Consider the following 15,398-nt stretch of genomic DNA (forward strand, 5'->3'; position numbering starts at 1 on the left):
TATCCACTCTTTATGTTTTCTACAGGAACCGCATTGGGACTTTTTTTTACTCCCGGATTGGGTTCAAATCATGTTGTTGTTTTTTTACATAGTAAGGGAGAGTTTAAATCACCGTTATTTTCAGTTTTTCTGATCCATCAGAAGGACAGAAAAAAAGAAAAAAAAAATGTATCCTGTGCATCTGTTTGAGCCATATCCGTCAGAGATCCGTTATTTCAGACGGAAAAAAAAGTCCTGCATGCCTCACTTTTTTCCTGTCTAAAAAAATTGATCTCAGATGGAAACGGCTCAAACAGATGCCGAACTGATGCACAGGATACGTTTACTGAAAAACAATCACCAGTGGCTCAACCCCTCGTCTATATGGAAGAGGTGCTCACCTAGAACGGCCCACCCTTAGGCCTAGAGGAAGATAACTGTATAGACAAAATATAGGGGCACACTACAGATGGGAGCAGTATGGATGTAATTTATTAAAACTCACATTAAAAACTATACACATAAATATATGCAATAGGCAGTATAAATGGAGCCACGTAGTATGATACAGTATAAAAAATAAAAAATAAACTCCTGTAGGAACTGTATTGTCTCTTATTAGAACACTTAAGGCAAAAAGTCACTCAAAGTTACAAGAACCCGCCGGTATAATGTATGCAGGTGACTATGTCCCTAATAAGGACTGTATCTTTAAGAATCCAGGTGTAGTGCAGTCCGCACTTAATTATATTGAATGGACAGTCACTTTGAGAATCCAGATATAGTGCAGTACGTACTTGATTATATTGAATGGACAGTCAATAGTACATGAAGGGCTTGCCACAGCAGTAACTGTAAGTAACAAATAACCGGATGGCACTCCTGAATAGGAGCTGGGTTTTACCCTTCTTCACTGCACACAGGCAGCGCTGGTCTCAGGCGGCCGCACACCAGCGGCGTCCCACGTGGTGTGCTCGATCCTTGCGTGGCATCCCACGTGACCTGGTAACTCAAGAGATCAACCGGAACACAAATGACGTCACTAGTCCGCAACGATTTCTTTACATCGAGAATTTTTGAATGTTCCGTCTCTCTCAAAATTTTCAGTCCTTTCGATTTTTCATTTGGATGTAAGTTTGATTTCTCTTTGGTGCATGAGACAATCGCTCACTCTGTAGCCAGACGCGTTTCAAGGTGCTGTACCTCTTCCTCAGTGGCCCTCTGAGGAAGAGGTACAGCACCTCGAAACGCATCTGGCTACAGAGTGGTGGTTTAGAAGAACATAAAAATAATGGTGATGTGAACTCTCACTAACATAGTTTGTACGGCTGAAAAATGACCTAGTCAACAAGTAGTAAGTCCAGCTCACCTCATGTCCTCCGTGCGCGGTACGAGCCAAGGCAAACTCCAGCATACATAAAAATCAAAAGAGAAAGTGATCCAGCACCGGAACAATTCTGTCATCTTTATTTTTCACATATACATGGGACAATACATGCGGTGGACATCTCCTCCCTCCTCCAGTTCGGTTTCGAACACTGTGGTTCCTAATCATAGCCTCATGGTGTGCTCAGGCTGTGATAGACTTATGATCCTCCCTCTCCAATCCCATAGGAAGAAACACCTAGGGGCAAGGGAGAAATGTAGCCCAAAGGTAAAACAAGAAAATTAGATCAGGTGAGAGAATCAAAACAGAATAAAGATAAGAATGAAAAAGAAACAGGAATGGAAGGGAGAGCAAAAGATAGACCCCCAACCCTGCACACCATACCTTAAAGACCCGTTACACCTATTAGCTTCTGGAACAATAATGAACCCAATAATAAACATATACAATATAGGCCATTAATATATAAAACATAAAACTGCATCATGTGTATATGTCTCAAAATCGCATAGGAAAAAGTAGCTAAAACCAAAGAAGGGAAGACCTGGCAAAACAGCAGGATCTCCCATAGGAGAACTTCCCTTAGAAAACAGGTAAACAACACAAATGGCCCAAACATGATATAACTCCCTGAATCAACGACCCTTCTCCAGAAATCTAGTAACTGTCACCTGTAATATAATTTGTATGCTAAATAGCATGGGGACATAAAATAAAGGTAGAAGTCTATATTGTAGCTCTGAGGACCTGATCATTTTTTACAAGAAGGGTCATTGCTTAGCCAAATGCTGTTGTGCAACTCCTAATTAGTGTGTGCTATGGCAAACACGTTACAGCAAATCATCAATTAGAATGGTTAATGAAGAAGTATTCACACTTAATTTAAAGGAACAAACTGGAAACATGGAAGAATGAGCATGTGTCATTTCAAAGAGTCAGCCACATGTCCGCAACATACAATACATCCCATTAACCACTGCGTATGGCTACTCGGCTTCGCCCCCATAAAAACAGTCAGTAAGTACAGTATAAAGTCCTAAGTGTGGATAATAATCACCTACCTCTTCTTGATTCACAGTGTTGAAGCCACCAAGTAAAAGAATAGCATCTTCCCATGTGCAATTTTTGAAGTATTGTTATTATAATCTCATCATCATTATAATCATCATCTTGAAAGGAAAAGGAGAACAGAAAAACACAATAACAAGCAGAATGGGCATTATGAAAAAAATATTGCAATTAATTTAAAGTGTTACATATTTAGGGATCCTCGTCCTCTGGGTAGGATCATATACAGGTATACCTAGACTATAACTATGGCTTCTCAATAGGTAATTGCTCCTGGAAAAGAAAGCTTATATACCGTATTTTTTGCCCTACAAGACGCACTTTTCCCCCCCAAAAGTGGATGCTGCCGCTTTTACACTGATACACCGCCGACCGCAAGTTGCACAGTGCGGCCAGCGTGTGTATCAGCGAGGGGGGAGGAGGGGCTGGGGGCCGGCCTTTAGTTTTGTACTGACTAGAGGTGACATTGACTGCACTGAGCCCCCGCTGCCATTTAAAAACTAGTGTGGATGCCAGCCCCCACCCCCTGTATTGGGGGTCATTCACAGTGGCTGACACTGTTATGGGGGGGATCTGTGGATGTCAAATAGCATAAGATGCTATTTATCTGTCATCCACAGATGCCCCCATAATAGTGCCATCCACAGACCCCCATAATAGTGCCATCCACAGACCCCCATAACAGTGCCATCCACAGACCCCCATAACAGTGCCATCCACAGACCCCCATAACAGTGCCATCCACAGACCCCCATAACAGTGCCATCCACAGACCCCCATAACAGTGCCATCCACAGACCCCCATAATAGTGTCATTCACAGGCTACCATTAGTTCAAAGCCCACCAAAAGCACACCTTTTGGTTAAAAAATTATTTTTTTCTTATTTTCCTCCTCAAAAACCTACGTGCGTCTTTCAGGGCGAAAAATACGGTATATTATGGAAGCATGCTGCTACGAAGTATGTGGACCATGCCACAAGAAGGAGGCTGTTGGACTGTGTGTGCCACCTTACAGAGATATTTTCCCCAAGAAGCAATACTAGACCCACATTACCACATTCAACAGTCACAGTAATTTCTGCAACAACTTTTCCATGTATAAACCCTAATAGGAGTATGGTTCCTAGATGTCTTACATTTAGACCATTTTCTACGCCTATTCCAGACGTAGAAAATGAGGAATGAGACGGGCCTACTGGCCCGTCCCCTTGCTTGTCCACACCAGTCCACTTTTTTAGACCTGAGCTGGAGTGCCGGAGGTTGCTGATCCCCGCCCTAGACTATTCTAAAACCCTGAATGCCTTGGTGAGCAGAGATGAGGTCACCACAGCAGGTGAATATGTGAGTTGGCAGGGTGGATCTATTGTTTACATCAGCTGCCGATGTGGATATGTCAAGGAGGTGATGTCAGCATAACTTTTGAAATTCATAGCTAGTGTGCCTTGGCTTCAGGTTTAACTAGATTAGATGAAGGAAATGTTCTGGTATCTTCTGAGTTAAAAAAAGAAAAAACCCTTGAATCCTCTCTGTATATACTGTATAATTTTGTAAAGAGCATTATATGTGGCCTAATCCAATGACATTCTTGTATTAGGTTGATGTGAGACTCAAGTCCATCTATTACCAGAAAAAGATACAATATCCCCCAGGAGGCTGTAACTAATTTTAGGGAAAAATATATATTCTTGGTCAATGACTTCAAGCGTTCCATAGTAATATTATCATGACTGATTGTATGTGAGGAATGTGAGGAATTTAGCTCATCATGGATGTGGTTATGTCCAAGAGGATTGCGTATTAGTGAGTACAATGGTACAATGTAAGGGCTGTTTCACACGAGCGAGTCCATTGCGGGAATCGCGCTCCGTGTGTCAGTGTGATCCTCCGCTCTGGACTTGCAGGAGCGCACGGCATTATCATGATTTATAATGCTGTGTGTCTCTGCATGGCTTTTTTTCCACAGAATCATGGTGACATAAAGCTGTCAGTACGATTCTGTAGAAATAAGGTCAAGCAGAGACACACAGCATTATAACTCATGATAATGCCGTGCGCTCCTGCAAGTCCAGAGCAGAGGATCACACACACACACGGAGCGCAATTCCCGCAATGGACTCGCTCGTGTGAAACAGTCCTAATAATTGAACCTTGGTGTCAGAAAAAACCCCTTGAGCTGAGCTGTTTTTAATACAATTTAAACAAAAAGAAAAAAAACCTCTTTCCAATCTGCTGCTAGTGGCTTTCCCTTTATAAACATAAACCGCTTGCTACTGGTCTATATATTTTATGGGAGCCAGCTCTATTATACATTTTTGATGAGGTCCCTATGGGTGCTCTTAGAAGATCAGCATGTAGTATAAAAATGTGTCTGCACAACTAAATAAGGTGAATGTTTATTCCATACAACTGCACTCATTACTGCTACATTTATCAGATCGGATATTCCTGTATGCAGCAGCTCTTCATGTTCTAGCTTTTAAAGGGCATCTGTCAGCAGATTTGTACCTATGACACTGGCTGACCTGTTACATGTGCGCTTGGCAGCTTCTAGGAGGAATGGGGGCGTTGCCATTACACCTAGAGGCTCTGCTTACTCTGCAACTGCCGCTTCTTCTGCACTTTGATTGACAGGGCCTGTTGTGATGATGTTTTCACTGCCTGGTCCTGTCAATCAAAGTGCAGGGGGTGTGGCAGTGCAGAGAGAGCTGTGGTGTTTTTTTTACTTTTCTATTATTTTTATTTTATTTTTTAACCTTGTGCCCATTCATATGATCAAATTAGATCTTTTGGGGACATATAACATTACATTTTTTTTATGTATTGCTGATTTCTCCTACAACTTGGGCTGACATACTAGTCCCAGTTACAGGGGGAATACAGCCCCATAGAGGTTGTACAGGGCTGTAAAACCTCACTGCAGTGGTGATCAGAGTCTGCTAAGACCCAGCAGCTTGCGCAGACTCTAATGCAGCTGCGATTTTTGCAATGATGTTTTAAACCATCCCTGCAGAGATAATGGACGACCACCCAGGCGTATATATAGTCAACAGGCGGTTGGGAACGGGTTAATAAACTGCAATACCAAACACAGCACTTTTTCTGGGAAAATAAGGCGTTTTCATATAAAATGACAAGCTATTCTTGTTGGGTGTCATTACCATAAAATATAAGTATCATCTGGTGCTTAGAAGCATGAATCATAGGAAGCATGACAAAGACTTTCTGTTATAACTCTTCTTTACAGCATTGCACTCTTGTCAGCAAATCACTTTGGCATTTGCTAGGTATAACTTAATGCTCTCTTCATACATAAAGATGTTCAATGAGAATATGGAGTCATAAGTGTTAAGATTACATTATTGTTTCATTCTTAAGTTGTACATGACTTCAGGTATTGCCACTGCCAGAGTCACAAAGTCCCTGCTGCAAGCCTGCCCAAACGGTGATTGACAGCCCCCTGCCTGGCTCTAAGTCAACCCAGTGCATTTGAAAACTTGTGCGTGTACCGAAAATACTTCTCCTCTGGTGTACACACATCAGCTCACTGTTACAGTCAGAAGAGAAAAACTAGAGTATTTATGGTACATGCAGAGATATCAGATGTGGCTTCATGAGGGATCGGTCATGTCAAACTAATTTAACCAATTTCTACGAGGAGGTAAGTTGTAGACTGGACCTGGAGGAATCAATGGATGTCAGATGTTGACTTCTCCAAAGCATTTGATACTGTGCCACATAAAAGGTTAGTATATATAATGAGAATGCTCGGACTGGGAGAACATGTCTGTATGTGGGTAAGTAACTGGCTCAGTGATAGAAAACAGAGGGTGGTTATTAATGGTACACACTCAGATTGGGTCACTGTCACTAGTGGGGTACCTCAGGGGTCAGTATTAGGTCCAATTTGCTACAATATATTTATTAATGATCTTGTAGAGGGGTTGCACATTCAAACATACATTTTTGCTGATAATACTAAACTATGTCAAGTAATTATCATGGAAGTGGATAGTATACTGTGTGTGTGTGTGTGTGTGTGTGTGTGTGTGTGTGTGTATCTATCTATATATATATATATATATATATATATATATATATATATATACACACACACACACACACACACACACACACACACACACTACAGAGGACAATATATTGTGTATATACACTACAGAGAACAGTATACTGCTATAGATGGATCTAGATAGATTGGAGGCTTGGCCAGAGAAGTGGCAGATCAGGATTAAAGGTTATGCACATGGGAAGGAATAATGCAAGTCACCCGTACATACTAAATGGTAAAACACTGGATAACACTGACATGGAAAATGACTTAGGAATTTTAATAAACAGCAAACTAAGTTGCAGAAACCAGTGTCAGGCAGCTGCTGCCAAGACCAATAAGATAATGGACTGCATCAAAAGGGGCATAGATACCCGTGATGAGAACATAGTCCTACCACTTTACAAATCACTTGTCAGACATGAAGTACTGTGTACAGTCCTGGGCTCCTGTGAACAAGGCAGAAATATGAGAGCTGGAGAGGGTCCAGAGGAGGGCAACTAAAGTAATAACTGGAATGGGGGGACTACAGCACCCTGAAAGATTATCAAAATTAGGGTTATTTACTTTAGAAAAAAGATAACTAAGGGAGATCTAATAACTATGTATAAATATATCAGGGGGCAGTACAGAGATCTATCCCATCATCTATTTATCCCCAGGACTGTGACGAGGGGACATCCTCTGCGTCTGGAGGAAAGAAGGTTTGTACACAAACATAGAAGAGGATTCTTTACGGTAAGAGCAGTGAGACTATGGAACTCTCTGCCTGAGGAGGTGGTGATGGAGAGTACAATAAAGGAATTCAAGAGGGGCCTGGATGTATTTCTGGAGTGTAATAATATTACAGGCTATAGCTACTAGAGAGGGGTCGTTGATCCAGGGAGTTATTCTGATTGCCTGATTGGTGTCGGGAAGGAACTTTTTCCCCCTAAAATGAGGAAAATTGGCTTCTTCTGGATCAACTTGCTGGATAACAGGCTAAACTGAGCCTTACAAACTATGTTACTATTCTAATATTAGCAAAAGGTTCTATGTGATTGGTGCCATGTGTGCCTCACTGATCATATTTTGATGCAGATACCAAACTAATATTACTGTATTACAATGATCTGGGCTTTACCAAGCAAAATCATAGCACCCAGCATGGAACGGAATAACTTAAATCTACTGAACCCCAGAGCACAGCTATACCTGGGCTCCTACCATTAAAGATCAGTGCTGACATACATGAAGATGCCTTCTGCTGCAAATTCCACATAGTGTACAAATAACCATGCAATACAGTGTCTAATTAACAGTGTCATACATACAGATATACTTGTGAAAGCATTTCAAACCACATATTTGTGAAAAACTAATTATAAAATAATTACTAGCAGACAACTTATTTTTCATAAGGGGTTAAAGGAGAAAATGCACCCCAGTATACACTCACCTAAAGAATTATTAGGAACACCATACTAATACGGGGTTGGACCCCCTTTTGCCTTCAGAACTGCCTTAATTCTACATGGCATTGATTCAACAAGGTGCTGATAGCATTCTTTAGAAATGTTGGCCCATATTGATAGGATAGCATCTTGCAGTTGATGGAGATTTGAGGGATGCACATCCAGGGCACGAAGCTCCCGTTCCACCACATCCCAAAGATGCTCTATTGGGTTGAGATCTGGTGACTGTGGGGCCATTTTAGTACAGTGAACTCATTGTCATGTTCAAGAAACCAATTTGAAAGGATTCAAGCTTTGTGACATGGTGCATTATCCTGCTGGAAGTAGCCATCAGAGGATGGGTACATGGTGGTCATGAAGGGATGGACATGGTCAGAAACAATGCTCAGGTAGCCCGTGGCATTTAAACGATGGCCAATTGGCAATAATTGACCTAAAGTGTGCCAAGAAAACATCCCCCACACTATTACACCACCACCACCAGCCTGCACAGTGGTAACAAGGCATGATGGATACATGTTCTCATTCTGTTTACGCCAAATTCAGACTCTACCATTTTAATGTCTCAACAAAAATCGAGACGCATCAGACCAGGCAACATTTTTCCAGCCTTCAACAGTCCAATTTTGGTGAGCTCGTGCAAATTGTAGCCTCTTTTTCCTATTTGTAGTGGAGATGAGTGGTACCCGGTGGGGTCTTCTGCTGTTGTAGCCTATCCGCCTCAAGGTTGTGCGTGTTGTGGCTTCACAAATGCTTTGCTGCATACCTCGGTTATGACAAGTGGTTATTTCAGTCAACGTTGCTCTTCTATCAGCTTGAATCAGTCGGCCCATTCTCCTCTGACCTCTAGCATCAACAAGGCATTTTGGCCCACAGGACTGCCACATACTGGATGTTTTTCCCTTTTCACACCATTCTTTGTAAACCCTAGAAATGGTTGTGCGTGAAAATCCCAGTAACTGAGCAGATTGTGAAATACTCAGACCGGCCCGTCTGGCACCAACAACCATGCCACGCTCAAAATTGCTTAAATCACCTTTCTTTCCCATTCTGACATTCAGTTTGGAGTTCAGGAGATTGTCTTGACCAGGACCACAACCCTACATGCATTGAAGCAACTGCCATGTGATTGGTTGACTAGATAATCGCATTAATGAGAAATAGAACAGGTGTTCCTAATAATTCTTTAGGTGAGTGTATGTTCCCCATTTTGTCCCCATTCAGGAAACACCCCATATGTGCTTGTAGCCTGCTGTATGGGCGCACAGCAGACAAACGGCAATATATGAATTTTGCTGACAGGCATGAATTGGCAGACATGGATTTTAGCTGCCATGTCGCATTAAATAAATTCTTGAAGTCCCCAGAAATGAAAAACTCCAACAAGTGACCCACATTTCGGAAAGAGCACCCCTGTACGAACATTTTAAGTGGTAGAAAGGGTACTTTTCAGCAAACAGATGTCTCACAGAAGGCAGAAATACTAGAGAAAGGATTTCAAAGCACACATTTGTAAAAATGAAAAATTACTAGCAGACCCCAATTTTTCACTTTCACAAGGGGTTAAAGGAGAAAATGCACCCCAGTTTATGTTCCCCATTTTCTCCCCTTTTTGCAAACAGTCCATATGTGCTTGTAGCCTGTTGTATTGGCGCACAGCAGGTCTCTAGAGCAGGGCTGGCCAACCTGTGGCTCTCCAGCTGTTGTAGAACTACAACTCCCACCATGCTTTGCTGTAGGCTGATACCTGTAGGCAGTCTGGGCATGCTGGGAGTTGTAGTTTTGTAACAGCTGGAGAGCCTCAGGTTGGCCATCCCTGCTCTAGAGGTTTATTCAGGCCTGAATAAACAGACATGCATTGTGCTATGTTGCATTAAATACATTTCTTGAGGTCCCCAGAAATGAAAAACCCCAAGAAGTGACCCCATTTCAGCAAACAGGTGTCTCACAGAAGGCAGAAATACTAATACTAGAGAAAGACAAGGACGGAGGGTGGTTTAGGGATCTGGAACAGCTGCAAATGAAGAAAAAAAAAAAATCTGTGCAGCTATTCCAGATGTTCTTCTTCTTTTCAGTAGGAAAGGGGTTAAATTGCTGTGGTGTGCACTACAAGTCCTAGCAAGCCAACAAGCAGCACAGAGAAGCACAGAACCTCTCTGCATGCAGTCACCAGCTAGAATGGCTACATGCAGGGAAGTTCTGCCTCTTCCTGTGCAGCTATAGCGCTGACATTGGCTGGAGCGTTGTTCCAGCCAATAGCAGCGCTGGCAGGGGAGCCAAAACACTGGTGTCCCCTGCCTCACCTCGGAGATGACTTGATCGGCACCTGCCACCTCCCCGACCTCCTCCCTACCCTCCCCGATGCCTCTGACAGCTTCCTGCGCTGCGATGTACCGGTCTCTTTGATCTCTTTGAGCTGCAGGGGGCGGTGCAGCACCATGCAGCCCTTACACAGCATGGCTGCCTGCCGGTAAGAGCCGGCATGGTGCCGCCACTCCCCCCCAATCGTTCCCTAGAGCCCCGCAGACCTTGTGCCGCTGGGCGTTAAGTCACGTCCGGTTGTGCCGTACATGTACGGCGTTAAGGGGGTTTTCCACACTTACCCACTCCATGCCACTCTGTTCCTCTGTGCTGGCTCCCGCATGTCCAAGTTCCGGTCCCCGGACTGTTTACACTCCAGCGGTGAATGGACATGGTCACCTTTTCAGCTGTGGTGGTGATCTGCTGCTTGTGATGGCATCCTCTGTGTGTTAGCTGTCAGTCACGGATTTCACCTCCCCCTTGAACAATGAAATCAGAAATAGCAGAGATTTAAATGTTAAAATTACAAGTTTTATTAAAACATTTCCTACAACTTTATATTAATCTGCTCGGCTCCTCCTGCTCTATAACATGGTACCTGCATATTTCATTGGATTTTGTGGTGATAGATCATCTTTAAAGAGATTTCATGCCTGCAGCCTGCCCCCCCCCCCAAAACAGATTCATTCTCACCTGCTCCATGCCACTCCGGTCCTCTGTCCTGCCTCCGCTTTCTCCATCTTCCAGTCCTCAAACAGTTTTCTTTCTGCAGTCCATGGGCAAGGTCGCATGCACCACTCCAGCCAATGACCATGACATGCTGCTTGTGGCCACTGCTAAAGCCATTCACTAGCTGGAGAGGTGAATGCGACGATGCTCAATTGTCCATGCACCGCCGGATGTAAACACCACTGGGACTGGAAGATGGAGAAAGCAGAGGCCACATGGAGGACTAGAGCAGCATGGAGCAGCTAAGTTTCCAAGCTGACCACGATAGAGGCAGATCTAACCTTGGCAGTTTTTGGGGAGATCCTGGCAGTACGCTGCTCTTCCTTCTCCTCTGATATTACCTCCTCCTCAGCACCATGATCCGGCTCCCAGGTCCTGTTCAACACACAATCATCGTCATCCTCACCCTCCACGCCACTTTTATCAGACTGTGATATGTCATTGTGAATATGCCTGAGTGATAATATCACTACTTATGCTCCTATTGTCACCACAGTGGCAACAGGTGCCACTACTACCAACATCATCAGTAATACAGTTATGCATGGGGTCCCCTGCCTTTGCCTGATCCTTCGCCACATGGCAGTCCAAATGCTGACTGTGCTCACACAAGTCATCAACACGTAGACTATCTTGAGTATCTTCCATAGCACATGAGGTTTTGTTGTCCCACTATGAGGAGGCAGTGAAGACAGAAAGGATGCAACTGATAGGCTTCTCTGGGGTTACAAAGAGGAGCAGGAGGAATGCTGTGATCCCTGGTTCCAAGGCACATTGTTAGACTCAGAATGGACATCCACATCATCCTTCTGTGAATGAGATGAGGAGTGAACCATCCAGCCCACAATCTCATCCTTTTTGTCCTCAATAATAATGTGGCACCTATCGGAAGCCAGAGAGAACTATGGCCTACTACTGGACAGATGGCTAGTGCAGATACTGCTGCTACTACCCACATTATGATTCTCAGATGACAAGGCCTGGGTCTTTCATTTTGCACATTAATATGAGGGCTATAGATGAAAAATCTAATGGTACTAACAAACTTGCAATTTTTTTTTCTAATTAAGGCTACATGCACACGTTCAGGATTCATGTGCGGAGAATCCGCACTGAAATCCGCAGGTGTTCACAGGCAAATCCGTGCGGTCAATCCGCATTAATTGGTGCGGATTTGCATGCGGATTTGCGTGCGGATTCGGTGCGGATTTTCTGCATGCGGATTTCACTAAGTGACTTAAGAAAATCCGGTCAGGAAAAAAAAAAATTAATTGACATGTCGCGGATTTTAAAATCCGCACCGCAGGTCAAAATCCGCACGGAAAAAATCTGCATCGTGTGCATTGAGAATTTCAAATTCTCATAGAATACAATGTACATGACCTACGGTGCGGATTTTCCGCACGCAAATCCGCGCGGAAAATCCGCATGCAATCCTGATCGTGTGCAGGGGGCCTTAAAGGCACAATTTACTGTTCCTTCCCTTCTACAAACACACTGCACACTGGAATTGACAATTTACTTTGTTAATAATGCTAATTTTGCAGTGAAATATGTTTGAACTACACGGTCTGCTGCAGTAATGCATCCGCTAACATGGATATAACAAATGTTTTTGTACTATGCGTTCCCTAACACAGGCATAATAACAAAGCAATTTTTTGCAGAGAAAGGTCTTTGATCTACACTTTCTTAAGCAGTAATGCGGTCACTAACATGGATATAATAATGCAGTGTTTACCCTAAAATGTCTTTGAACTATGCATTCACTAACAAAGATATAACAATGCAATTTTTGCTGTGAAATTTCTTTGAACTATGTGTTCAACACTGGTATAAAAATGTTGTTATTGCAGTATTGCTATTGCTGTAACTACCCATTATCTTGCAGTAATATGCAATGTGTTTAGTAGTACAGGCATAATAATGGTGATATTGCTGTAAAAGGTTTTTGCTATAATGCAATGTGTTTATTTACACGGGTAGCACAATGGTGTTATTACAGTAAAATGCTTTTGCTATAATGCAACGTGTTTAATAACACGGATATAATAATGGCATTATTGTCATAAAATGTCTTTGCTATATCTACCTGTTTTCTTGCAGTAATATACAACACTTTAATAACATGGGTATAATGCATTGAAATGGTTTTTTAGAAGAAAAAAAATGTGCATTTGCTCAGCGTTTGCAGCAGAATGCTATTGCAGTGCTGGCAATAAGCCTATGAATTGTAGAAACACGTTTTTTCAAAACTGTCTGTTCATATACAGAAAACATAAGTTTGTTTTTCTTGCAGGGGGTTTTGCAATACAGAACTAGCTGCCAGCAGCTGTATTAAATACATAACTGGGTGACTAGTCCCTCACTCCTTCAAAGCTTTCCCTAAAGCTCCCCCTGATCAAATTCACTAAAATCTACCCAATTATATCTCCTTATTCTCTCCCTTAGTGTCCCTATCACACTACATTAGTGGCTTGCGTCTGTAAGAGCTTTTTTTTAAATCAGACACTGCCACCTAACACCCTTCCAGGTCAGAAGCTGAAGACAGATTGGTGATTTTTCTGTCTCAAGATAAGGACCTACCTGCCCACTGCTCCCTGATTGGCTGATCCAGGCTGGCAGTCAGCTTCTAAGCCAATCAGGGCAAGCCCTCCCCCCGCATCCTCCCAGTGTTATGTGATCCCCTAATCCCCCATCTTCTTCCCCTATTGTGGTTTTCCCCGCTAATATTCACAGTAAAATAGAACCAGGCGCCGTTTTTACATGATTTGTTTGAAAGGAATCACACAAATTTTGGTGAAATTTATAGCAAATCTGATTAGTTTAGAATTGATTCTCTCATCTCTAATATGTATGTATATATATTGTGGGGATTCTCTCTCTCTCTGTCTCTCTATATATTATATATATTTATTTATTTATACACACACATATATAATTTTAATACCTTGGCTTGAATATTATTTAATTCTTCGCATTCCTATATAGAATTTAGCTTTTTTTGCAGTAATTCTATTACAGTTCTCAAGTATATTCCTGTTTGGAGCAGGAAAAGCCAAATTCCTATTGTCTCAGTAACATAATTCCTGCTGGAAGTCAAGAATAGCCGAGAGCCTTCTAACATCAATTAAATTGTTCTGTATATTCTCATTAATGCTGAAACGTCTTGATGCTTCATTGCTAGGATTCCTTTAAATCAGTGGCGGCACTGAAAGCAAATAGCTCATCTTGTTAGAGAAATATCCAGGGGCATAACACGTACATTGGTAATGCTGTATCTTTTATTTGCTTCCTACTGTGTGCTTCTTTGGGTTATGGCTAAGGACTGTATTATTTATATAAAAGAGAATGAGGCTTTACTTTAATTTCAAATTTCTTACATCATCAAAGCTGCATATTCGCAGCATCAGGATGACCAAAATGGTCCAATTGCACAAATAAAGGATTTTTTGTAATTGGTTACCACTGCCAGTTGGTTGTTCAACCAATGCAGTTATCTTCCCTTAGCCAGTGTATATTCTGGGCAAAAATGTCTCTATGTTAATGTGGGCCCTTGGATGTCAGTCACATATGGTCTTGTGACTAGCTTACCATCTTAGACTACTAATAAAATGCATCTGTTCTATACCTTAAAGGCGATGGACTCTTATTTTATCATTGCATTTTACTCATTTTGGCCTTAGACTGAATCCATCAGGGAGCTGCTCTGCCAGCTTAATCTGTAGCCCTTTTGTCTGAACTCCTGACAGCTCATTATAACTAAATTCTTATCAAATTGACCCTGTCACTGGGAAAACTACAATTTATGCCCAGCTTAGAGGTTATAGATGAAATGTGTGCTGCTAGATCATTGCAAGGTTTTGGCAGTACAGGCAAGTTTGCCATAATGCTCCACCACCAGCACGCACCAGCTAAAGCAGCGGAGATCGCGGCACGTCTGGAGCAATATGCCCGGGTCTCCTCTCCTGCGGGCAGTTCTGCAGATGCGGGCTCCCCTCCTGTTTTGGCGGCCCCTGATAAGGCCTCGACCGCTGTTCATGATGAAGCGGCCCCTGATACGCAAGATGGCGGGCAACATGCGGCCCAGAAGGAGTTGGCTCCAGAGGCCCACCTTACGGCTCCAGCTCAGGCCCATGCGGCCCATGCAGGGTCTCCGATCCTTCCCTTGCCACAGATCCTGGAACCCACTAGTAAAGATATATATGTGTAACGGTCACATCCACACACACACAGGGGGAAAGATAGTGACCACTGCGCTCCACCCTCACCCCTGGCCTTGCCTACATGCCTCACAAGTCCTGATGACAAGTCCCTTACTTAGGATATGTGCAGGGAAGACAGACAAGACAAAATACGGAACGGACCGGGTCAGAACCAAGAGAGCTACACAGTACAAAGGGTTAAGCAAAG

At 42.8% G+C, this 15,398-nt stretch overlaps 1 protein-coding gene and 1 long non-coding RNA gene across 2 annotated transcripts in view; one reads left to right on the forward strand and one right to left on the reverse strand.

The window, feature by feature from the left end:
* RAB15 (RAB15, member RAS oncogene family) overlaps positions 1-15,398 on the forward strand; it is a 67,470-nt gene that overhangs the window by 3,046 nt on the left and 49,026 nt on the right. The gene's annotated exons all lie outside the window — the stretch shown is intronic.
* On the reverse strand, positions 1,477-11,309 carry LOC122922088. Its single transcript, XR_006387086.1, has 4 exons — positions 11,267-11,309; positions 10,559-10,735; positions 2,428-2,535; positions 1,477-1,603 (listed from the first exon to the last, which is right to left on the reverse strand). It is a non-coding gene; the product is annotated as an uncharacterized LOC122922088 (long non-coding RNA).

This window comes from Bufo gargarizans, chromosome 11 (assembly GCF_014858855.1).
Source record: "Bufo gargarizans isolate SCDJY-AF-19 chromosome 11, ASM1485885v1, whole genome shotgun sequence".
NCBI lineage: Eukaryota > Metazoa > Chordata > Amphibia > Anura > Bufonidae > Bufo > Bufo gargarizans.